This window comes from Hermetia illucens, chromosome 5 (genome assembly GCF_905115235.1).
Source record: "Hermetia illucens chromosome 5, iHerIll2.2.curated.20191125, whole genome shotgun sequence".
Lineage (NCBI taxonomy): Eukaryota > Metazoa > Arthropoda > Insecta > Diptera > Stratiomyidae > Hermetia > Hermetia illucens.
Window position 1 is genome coordinate 22875291 of NC_051853.1, and position 11769 is coordinate 22887059.

Sequence of the window (11769 nt, forward strand, 5' to 3'; positions counted from 1 at the left end):
GATCATCGGGGTGTATAAGGCTTCATCCTGCTGACTTGTGGGTAAAACTGCCGGGCCTGGTGCGGTTGTTCCGGGCACTTTTTGAGTTCAGAAATCTCTTTGTTCTGCCAGGCTTCTTTTGCTCGTCCGTAAAGTCGCTTCCCTTCTCGAAGTTTTAAGTTTGACTTCCGAAAGCGCTGCAGCTGGTATCGAAGTCTGGAACGTGTCCAATGTGAACAAATTCCAGATAACTCATTTCTATCTATTTCCTGCAGGATACTGTAATCCTGTAGTGTACCGTTACGGTCTTGAATGAAGTGCTCTAACACACTTGAAGGGCCTGATCCAATTGGATTGTTGCGCCAACGATTATTATTGTCAATTTTGGATTTTGGTTGACTACTCATAGTGAACAGGATAATAGGCGAAAGTGGAATGAGTGAGGACATGAAATATCAAATCAAATTACCAGGATAACACTTATTCAATTTAATGTTCAAATATTACCATGAAGAAAAGAAGCTAATTCATGCTACTATTCGCATGGAATTTTGGATTAGGACCAGGAAAGCCTTTTTTTCAAGGTGGGATTAAATATCGATCCCATCGTTTCGGAGTGCGGCTGTAAGGAGCTTATCACAAGAAGGGTTGTGTGGCAGATCCTACTCAGGAAAACGGCGCCAATGCTGTTGGCGTGGATAAAGCTTCGAAGAAGGGGTCGAAGTAATGATCGAGGAGGCAGAAGCAACTTCTGAGAAAATAGCATGAAAATTCATCGCACTAAGAAGCTGATACTTCGAGAGTTTTGAAATCCATGAAGCAGCATTTGCTGAAGGTCTTCCATGCTTACCCACCTTTCGGAAACACCCAAGTTGCAAAAAGTTTATGACATGCGGTTTCATACAGGGCAGAGGAAACTCATTAGACGCTGCCTAACTTCAGCCCTGGGAGCAAGAATTCCGTGGAGTACAACCGTGGAAGTATGTCGCTTTCCAACTGGTCCATTAATTGAAGGGCGGATTTAGAAATCCCTCAATTCTCAAACGCGCGGTCGGCGTAGGGCTAAATTGCGCTTTTTGTCTTCATGACAATTTATGCACATGTCGTGTTTTTGAATTAATAGAAGGGAGCGACCATTTTCGCAACATGGGTGCTTGGCCAAGAATGAGGGTTCCATGGACCACAACCCTGGAAGTATATTGGTTTCCAAATGCTCCGTCCCAACATTAAGTGGAGGGCGGACTTAAGAATCCCCCCGGTTCTCATACAAATTTTTAAAACAGTAGTTTTGGCAATGTTTAAGCTTAGAACACCAACGAGAAAAATGCCTCAGCACAGATCGAAGCTTGAAAATAACTGACTTGATACACATCAAACTTATTAAAAGACACCAGGGAGATTCTAGTGCTCTATCATGGAAAAGACAGATTAACTGGAGTGTTCTCAATTAAAACCAATGGAGGTTTTTTAAAACGACCAGCGGCGAAGATTCGCTCAGTGCCAAGGAAAGACGGACAACATGAATCTGAAATAGGGTGGCCATCCACTACTAACTTTCAAAGTAATAATAGAGAATGAAAACCCCCGAACTCCTACTAGTAAGGCACCTTTGTTTAACACCAGCAACAGTAGTAAAATTAAAAACCAGTCGGGAAACCGGAAGCTGGACGTTTCAGGTATGAAAGGGTTTTGTGTATTTCCTTTATAACGACATTTGAGGGTAAATTTTTTCCATTAGTACATAACACGTAATATACGCATATATTATGTGGAAATATCCACTTTCGGGGGATATTGACATCCGAAATCTTGAATTTCCTAAGAAGTGACAACTTTGACCTAATATAACTTTGTTACTAATAGCTAGATTTCCGCCAGGTAGGATCAAGCTCTATATTACAGCCTACATTGCTGCAAAATTTGGTGGTGCTAGGATGGACCTAATGGGGGTTCTGTAGTCAATTATTGAAAATTATAGTAATATATTATCATTAACTTTATTTTATTTATTATATCGGTATGGAGGGTTTTTCGGAGCCTAGGCACCATATAGTGGCAGCCTGTTGATCTTTTCCAATTTTTCGGTTAAGCAGTTTCTGAGAATGGTCCTGTTAAATAAATTATCACTTTTGACCCTCCGAACTCCCCGCCTTTCCAACAAATGTCAAAATTAAACTTTGGAAAGTACTAACCGAGACCTTTCATTTGATACCCAACATGACTATATTTGGCGAAAAATTACACCCCTCTTTTGCATGTATGGGGACCCCCCCTCCCCATTTTAAATTCGAGGCGAAAGGATGTAACTCACTGTATGCGTGAGCGTTCACAGTTCCCACCTTTCCACCAAATTTGATGTGTGTGATTTGGTGTGATGGACAGATAGACGGACAGACGGACAGACAGGCAGACACACAGTAAACCGATGTTAATAAAGTTTTGTTTTACACAAAACCTTAAAAAGGTGACTGCTTAATTAATACTATCATCGCATCCTAAGAAATCTCGACAAGTATTCGGCAATTTTACCAGAACGCATTTGACGTTTGCAAAGAATATCCTCGACTTCACCACGATACAGGATGTAGGTACCTAGTTGATCAACTGACCCAGATTTATTTTAAAGTTAGCGGTGAGTTAGCTCTAGTGCTTGCCCTCATTCATCAGCTTTTAGTCAGTTTGAAGGAACTGGACAGGTGGCACGGGATCAGGCCTGTTCAATTAATTTCCATTGAAATCAATCTACATTTTAAGATATTAAAAGCGTAATGTTCGTCCGGATGCGCTTGGTAGTCTGTTTATAAGCAAATGTTTAAATGCAACGATTCTTTAAAAGAAACATGAATTTAATTTGAATAATCATCGGATTTAAGATTCATCAGATTCATTCGACATTTTTATTCATTAAACCAATTCCTTATATTTGCCCAATTTCAAGCCAGCAGTGAATAAATGTCATTTCAATTTGAATTTATTTCAGGATCTCTTCTGCTGTTCATGACATACCCAATCAATTATTCGCGGTTTTAAATGATAGGAGCTGCCTACCTACCAACCATGGTATTATTTGAAAACTTTTTTACATTTTTGTGCTTTATCCACTCAAAACCATGTACGTTACCTGAGGAGGAGGGGGAGGAAGTCCTTTGAACACTTCAGTTTCTCATGTATCATTTAACAAAGCTTCACGGGTCCTTAAGCCGATTCGTGGGTCTGGAACGTCAAAACCAAACGAACGTCGGGATTTCCCCCGTAGCTACCAGAAGTGAACACGTGACTGAAGCGGGAAAATTAAACGAAAAAAAAAATAACCCCTATTCCGCACGCGGAGCCTCTCTCCCATTTGGATTTATTTTCGCATTCCCGATTCAAATACTATTCCTTCCTACACCCATTGGAAGTAATATTATCTCATATAAACTGATCCAAGATACCGGAGCGGTTGGAAAAGTTGTCACCATCAAATCCGTGTTGATTGATCCAATCCCTAATTGCTTATTCCAACCTTCTTAGTCTCCAATTATTAAGAAAACAATGCCTAAAAAGCCATGGCCAAGACGACCCTCAAAGAAAAGATGGACCTTGCTAAAAAAGTTGAAATCTTACTCAGCTGGGCTGAGTAACCAAGGATGCACGACTGTTGTATAGACGAACTAGGGCCAAACTTATATTGTAATATGTGTAAACAACGGTGTCATTTGGCGAAACTCCCACATCGTTCCTTAGACTTTAGAACATTACTATAATACAATTAGCGAAAAATTAGGGACAGAGGTTTTTCGGTGCGGCGGAAAGGTTGTAAAGAGATTTAGTATCGAAGGTACAATGTCGGTGGGACTTGCCATAGCCTTAACGTGGCTTAAAAGGGATTCAGCGAGCTTGGAGAATTATGTCGGTAATCGGGCAATCAGGATACGAAAATTAGTGATGAAGTCTTGAGGATACAGAAAATCGAAAGACAATTTGGTAGATTGCGCTTTCAGAGGACTAAGCCCCCGGTTTTTGCATTACCAAGTGGATTACACAGGCCTATCCAAGACGTGTCCGGATGGCTCAAGTGATTAGTGCGCTTGGCTGTCGCAGAGGAAGGTCGCGGTTCAAATCTTGCTGGTGGCAGAGGAACTTATTGTCATGTTTGGATGTCGGATACAAGTCGACTCAATTGTGAATGAGTACCTGAGCCAAATCAATCCCGTGTACCGTTGGGGTGTTGAATGAAGTGCTCTAACAAATTTCAAGGTCCTGATCCAATATGCATTGGTGCGCCAACGATTATTATTATTATTATTCCAGACAAGAGAAAGAGTGCGTCTGTCTCTTATTCGCATGATGACGGAGGCCGTGCATCTCGAATGGGTCATCTATTTGCTATCCGCTCGGAAATATATAGTGACTACGGCAGTAACTTTGTAGGAGCCAAGAATCAAATGGATGGAGAGTTCGGCATCAAAGAAGGTTGTAACCATTTCCGCGAAAGATTGTCTCACCTGGCGGTTTTTTTCCAATGGCAACCCCACATTTTGGCGGCTTCTGGGAAGCTGTAGCATAATCAGCAAACCGGCACGTTCAGTGTCTATTCGATAAGGCTTGTTCCGATGACGATTGCGGCAGAAAATTACTTTGCAGAAACTGGATTTGAAAGGAATTGACGCATCTGATGAGGTCGACGTTACAACTAAACGAGGCTACTTTGTACTGCAGTTTCGACTCTACACTCGTGTTCGCGTGGATAAAGAAAATATCTTCATAGCTAAATGCCCTACATGCTATATGTGAAATGTTTCAGTCGGCGAAGTCTGCATTTGAGGGGTGACTTGCCTGCCATGCGGACCTCACCGAACCCTCCTTTCTTTGCACTTAGAGCTTGATTATTGGACCCCTTCAGGCCGCAGATGTCGAAGGCTGTACATTTGATATTGGCGAGCGACCTTTCTACCGATATATTTTCTACTGCGGTTTCAAGCCTGTGTAGCCCGTATTCAAAAAGCAGAGATTTTTTCAGCTTTCGAGAAATTTACTACAGACTGAGCTTCATCCACTCTCCAGCAATCCACCTGACGCTGAAGGCCTGACTCTTGGCCATTTCTTAGTTCAACACCAATCAACAGTTTTTAGGAGTCGATTACACCTAATGAGACCTTTATGAATCACGGCAGCAGCTTGACGCCACTTACCTGACGCTCTGCAGGAGGCGATTTTCGTGGTGATGTTTGCACCACTTACAGGCATGGACTAAATGGGACAAGGAAATTCCGAATATGAAGCATGGCTGGTTGGTACTGGTCAGAGAAAGAGAAACACTCCTGATGAAGTGGCTATTGGTACGTATTTGTGATTTGCAGCCTGATTGGCTTGAGGGAAAATTGAACTTCCTAATTTCACGTTCATGGCAAAATAGTAGTTAAGTGTGAAAGGCTTTTGAAGTAAAGGGTCAAGAAAATGCCTCAAGTGTTTATCACAAACCTCCATCCTTTAATCCCCCATAAGTGATAGCTTCTAAAGTTTCTACATGTTTCGATCAAAGATAATGGAACGAGTGATCAAAGCCTTCCCAAAAAATATTGCAGGCGAATATCGAGGAGGATTTCAGCGTGGAAAGCTAAGGATTCGTCACATATTCTCAGGCAAACAAATATCGGAATGTTGGTGAGAAAATAACGTTGATCTCGATCAGTTTTTCATTGACTTCAAATGTACAATACATCGAGTACAACAGGCTCACCAATATAACAATGAGTCCGACTTTGGTTTAAGTAAAGAAACAAAATCAATTAACAAGATCCTTCGGCGCAAACCCCGGATTAAAACATATTCAACGTCTTCTTCTTTTTTTGTTTAGTCTTTGTCTCGTTTACAAGCGGTGTCGGCTCATCATGACCGATTGCGCAATTTTGTTTTATCAAAGGCCCGATCTGGATACAGTCGCGAGGCTTTCCTCATTCAGCGCATGAAGCCACCGTTGTTCCGGCCGGCTTTTTGGTATTTTACCATTGAACATCGGTGTTCAAACCAATTTTTGCAAGTGAATTTTCGTTAGCGCGAATTACATGACCACACCATCGAAGATGCTCCTCTCCTAGTTTTTCCACGATCGGTGCAACCCCATATGGAATGCTGATACACCATTTTGAGCATGATCAGGGCGAGTCACGCCATTAGTCCAACGCAACATTTTCGTCTCCATTACCTCGAGATATCGTTCATTGTCTTTTGTAGTCGGCCAACAGTCAAAACCATAGAAGGCGACAGAGCGGACGACACTGCGGTCAATATTCGATTTGAGAAATTCCTTGATACGTAGATCACAAAGAACAACAATTGTGTAACGTCACTTCATTCAGGTTTCTCCATTTCTTCATTGCCAGATAATATTCACACAGAATATTTAAATCGCCCAGTTCTGGGTAGATCACTGCCACTGACAGTGAAAGAAGTACCTGTTTCATTGGAATCGGTTGTCAAAAATTCAGTTTTATTCATATTCAGTCTAAAACCGCGTTGCATAAGGCGATCTTTTCATTTTGGAAAAGTTGTTCGATATCATTTTTGTTATTAGACGCTAGGAAAACATCATCTGCAGAAAGCAGTGTATAGGGCCCCTTGTGACAGCGTCCATAACAAGAATAAAGAGGAATGGTGAGAGGGTGCTTCCTTGATGAACACCGTCAGAGGTACGCAATGGTTTTGAAACATCCAGTACACTTCGAACTTTGCTTTTCGGATCGTGGTAGAGCAATTGAACTCAACTCATGAGTTCTTTTGACACTAGGTGTTGTGGTAGGGCATGGTCAAACACTTTCTCCAGGTCAAGAAATCTAATATAAAGAGGGCGATGCTTCGTACTGTGTTTCTCTATGAGTAACCACGCAGTGTGTATTGCGTTAGTAGCTCCGCACTTTTTGACAAACCCAGATTGGTTCACGGTTATTTCAGGGACTTCGCGAATACGGTTGTCGAGAATGCGTTCAAGAATCTTCGTGGATACCAACCGGATCAGAAGGTACTGCACTATTACTGTTGCAACTATGGTGCTTTCTTCCCTTCTTCTTCATCAAATGATGTTCTACCTTTCTCAACAACCCGATTGAAGAATTCAGTGAGCCACAGTGTTGGGGCTCAACTCTTTGCTTTACAAGATGCGATGTCTTCAGGTTCTGTCACTTCTTCCGATCTCGTTCTTTCTGTTGCTTTCTCGACTTCCGTCTGGTGTTACTGACATAACAGGCACAGATGATGAGCTATCCCCGCGGGGAAATAATCAATGCTTTCGTACCTTGACTCCTCAAGAGAATCTTAGGCTCAGTGAGGGTGGATGCGAGTTGCGAATGAGATACAATATAAAGGAATACCCATTTTATTACAAACCAGAAGTCACCGTTCATATTAAAATTTGATTGAAGAATTCGCTGGTGCATACTGAAAGGCAAGGTGGAAGGTAAACGAAACACTGGAAAACCTCGAAACAGATGGGAAGATTTAGTATGTAACGTCTTCTTTAGTCGATTCATGACTAAATACTCTTCGGCTTCGGGCTAATTAAAAAAAAAATTGGCAGTACTTGTGAAAGTGACCATATTTCATGTGTGAGTACGGATAAAAACATAAGTTTCCCTTTTGAGATCATCCACCATCAACAACCGCCTAAAACCAGGAGATCCTGTATCATGCATTCTTGTTAACCTGGCCTATCTTGACGATATGAACATTATAGGTTCATCATCCCGCGTTGTACAAACTGTTTACTTCAGATTGATTAGGGAGCCCAAGATCTTGGACTCATTCAAGACAAAATAAATTGTGCCAACATCAGCGACATTGTCGAAAACAACAAATAAGTACGTATAAAAGCCACCAACTTCAATATTCAAAATTTCTCCTAACTTGAACTAAAGTCACAATCGGTAGCAGTTATAATGATAAAACCTGGGCACGGTTATTAGAATTGTCACAAAAGCTGCTTCGCTGGAAGGGTCTCACTATAGGCCTTGCATCCACTAGCATAAATGGTGAATCAGCACTCAGTATAAACCGATACCGTGTGTCATGGTGGGGCTCCGATTGTATTCTCAAAATCAATCCATGTCCGAAGAGGACCGTGGAATTAGGCCCACACGGTGTATCATGCATTCTTCTTAACCTGGCCTATGTTGGGAATATGAACATAATAGGATTATCATCATTCCGCAATGTACAAACTGCCTACGTACTGATCGATTAAGCAGCCCAAGAACTTGGACTCTTTAATGAAAACAAGACAAAATAAATTGTGTCAACGTCAGCGCTAAAGTCACAATCGGTAGCAGGTATAATGACGAAACCTGCGCACGGTTTTTAGCATTGTCACGGAAACTACTTCGGTGGAAGTGTCTCACTATAGGACCAAACCTCCTATTTTACAGGATGGTGATCTTGCCTGTCCTCATCAATTCTTTAGGATAGCACCGTTCCCACGTACTCGAAGAGGGCGATCAGACCCAAGGCTGCAAGGACCTCATTTGAAGTGGTTCTTGTTGCGAACTCCCACCCGAGATTATCTACCTTGGGGAACATATGTTCCTGGAGAATTCCTAGAAGCTATGTTCTGTTCGTGGAGGGGTTAGATGGGTCTCGAATCCACTAGCATGAATGCTGAACCTGCACTCAATATAAACCAGTTCCGCTGTGCAAGTCATAGCGAGGCTCTGATTGTGGTCTCAACATGAATCTGTGCCCGAAGAGGACCTAGGGATTATCTCTACTCTGTAAGTACTTACGTCAAAGCCCCAGGACCTTCATGTATTCATTGGGAGCTTGTGTTCTCAGCAATTATAGCTTTAAGCCACACACTCGGGGGAAAATCATCGACCTATGCACTGCCGTTTTTGCCGTCTGATCAATTTGCTTAGAAGATGTGATACCTTTCCAAACTGTGGAATGATTAGGAATCTAAATTTTGAAACTGAAAGCAGATGGTTTCGTATTATTGCGAGTTTGACAATCTTTCCATCTAAAATTGAAGCCAAACGTCGATATTTTCACACCATGACCTAAATTTAAATCAGCTGCTTTGCCAAAAATATGTAAATAATATAAATAATGAATAAAAATAAAATAATAAATAACTCATGTAAATACAACAATTATTAACAATGCAATGCATGAACGAAAAAACCAGGAATATCCTACTTGAGTATACTTTCAGATCAGAAGGACATATAATACCTTCAATGGTGGTCCTTAATCCTCTCACGGTAGAAAGCGAACACGAACAGAATTACACAATACTTCTTCGATAGCGTGATAATTCCCCCAAATATTCCGTAAAAGCGATGAAAGGGAGTTTCTGTTAAGTAAAACGATTTCCGTGACTTCACCGTAAATTATGGATTTGACCTTGCTCAGATAACTATCAAAAAGGGGTAAGCAATAATAACAAGTTTGCTCAGTTGTAAAAACTTTAATCACGAGCCATTAGGAAGTTGCATGTAACTCCGGAACTAACAGAGTTTGAACCAGGATGCTTTAACGACAAAGGACCCTACAGAAAGGGCAGGATTATCGTCAAAGAATTGAGACAGGAGAATCTAATAAGCCGTTCTTCACAATTCACAACTTATTTCGCTCAGAATATTGGCAAAATATTTTCTGTATATTCTTAAATTACTTCTTAAATTATTTCCACCTTAAATTAAATTTATTTGAGAGTTTGAATCTATTCCCTTTAAAGACCACAATTACAAAAGCATCCTTACCGTACCTCTGAGATGCGTTTAATTTGCCTCGATGATAATGAAGTGGTTGAGTATCCAACAATAAGCGGGTCAATTATATACTCCAATGAGAAGCTCACTCCCGTGTGCAGATCTCTTGAGATAAATTCACTTCTGGCTGGAGTTTAATCTATCGCAATCTGCAGAATACCATTTTGAACTTTGTATTCACCCTAGACACAGATTTCATATCTTAACACTTTTTGAAGTAGATTCTATGAATAGATAGCAAAAGCTAACTGTCTAAAATGTGTGTTTACTTATGATTCTCTACGGGATATCACTTACTAAACGTTAGATATTAACCGCGCTACCACTAGCATAAAACTACCCCTGCGACTACATCATTGCAAAACACTTCCTTGGAGCAACTACGCTAGATGCATTTTCGAAAACTACTGTTCACCTATACTAACGGTCTCCTAACGAGCTATTGATGTTTATAATTTAGAAGGAATCTATTATTAAAACGCACTAGATACTAATGTATATTGTTAAGCACACAAACATTTTGAATTATTTAAGAATAGTTTTATGCACAAAGTTCACACAACACACAATATTTGCAGACGGCACTGCAGACGTCCTCAGTCGACGTACCACGCTAAACTGAATTGAAATTGCATCGAACTCGAGGAAAATACATTTTCCTGAGAAATATTTTCCTCACCATCCAATCCAGAAGGATATTAGGAAGCAGCATTAACCCACTTCGCTCCTTTTTAGAGGATAACACAATAGGAAAGCTTATTTTGCAGAAAGCTCATTTAGAAGGACGAAACTGCTCGAAAATTGGAGAAGATGAACTGATTAGGGAAACTTGTTGCAAGGAACTCGCATACACGATAACATCCTGATGCAAATCCGGACCGCAGCGGTTTCCCAGAAATGAATGTTGTTCTGATTTCCATATTTGTGAATAAATTATGCGAATCGTTGTGCAGTGGAAGCGAATTTTCCGGAATAAGCAACAAATGGCTTCGTTGCAGCATTTTATGTGAGTGAATTGTTCATGATTTTCTTGAATTAAAATTTTAAGTTAATGAAATAATTTCGAACCCTCCTGCAATTGAAGACAAACTCTGTCAGTAGAAATAGGGGAGATATGTAAGAATATAAACTGAAAATCTTACCGTTGCCAAGTAGAAAACATTAACTATCGGCACTTCGATTCAGGTTTTTCTCCAATCCATCGAGCCAATTGTCCAATCTTTAGATGTTCATACATACGAAGAAAAATTTGAGATTTCTTAAACACGAGCAGTAGAATTATATCAGAGATTTATCAATCACAAAATTTCATGCAGGAAATGTGATGAAAAGGACCTCGCAAAATACTTGGCGATTATTGAGGAATATAATAGCAAACGCCTAGCAGACGAGCAGAAGGCGAAGGCCACCTCTCTCAAATGCAAATCGATATCAAGACGAGGTCGAACAAAAACACAAGCGGGGTGGCGAGAGCAAGAGCTCGGATGCTAAGCACCATCTGGGGAAAAAGTAAGCAGCAACAGCCAGCCAGCGAACCGTGAACTGCGAAACCCTTCAGCGACGCACCAGGAGCCTGCTAGAGCAAACTAGCCCTGGACATGTGGACTAGGGTTGAGGCTAGCCCGCCGGAGTTGGTCATTGAGAATCTCCTGGACGTCAAAGATGAACACACTGGATTCATCCCCCGCTTTAATTCGTCTCAGGTGGTTCGTGCGTTCCACTTTAAAGCTTGCGAGGACCAATTTTCCAGGGACTCTATCGACGCCTGGGAGCGCAGAGGCGGACGAGCTCAAAGTTATCCCCTACGATGAGATTTCCAGGAGACCCGTTGCTCGCATCTGTTTGCCGAAGATACTCATGGATAAGGGCAAGCTTGTATACTCTCTGCGCATTCAAAACCAACATTTTCTGCGCTGTATAAACGGGGAGTGACTGGAGGCACTGGAAAGGAAAGACTAGAGTCAGAAACGCAAAGGTGAAAAATGTGACACCGGACGACGACCTGGATCCAATCGACGCCGCCAAAGAGCTTTTGAACAAGATGCGAATC

At 41.3% G+C, this 11769-nt stretch overlaps 1 protein-coding gene across 2 annotated transcripts in view; it reads right to left on the bottom strand.

Annotated features, from left to right (window-relative positions):
* Window positions 1-10310, bottom strand: part of LOC119657606 (muscarinic acetylcholine receptor M3) — a 279331-nt gene extending 269021 nt beyond the window's left edge. Inside the window, exon 1 of one of the 2 annotated variants that reach the window (XM_038064603.1) lies at window positions 9716-10310. The gene's annotated coding sequence lies outside the window, so the exon portion shown is untranslated. Of the gene's footprint in view, window positions 1-9710 lie in introns of both variants that reach the window. The other variant, XM_038064604.1, reaches the window with a different exon arrangement.
* Window positions 10311-11769: the final 1459 nt, after the last annotated feature.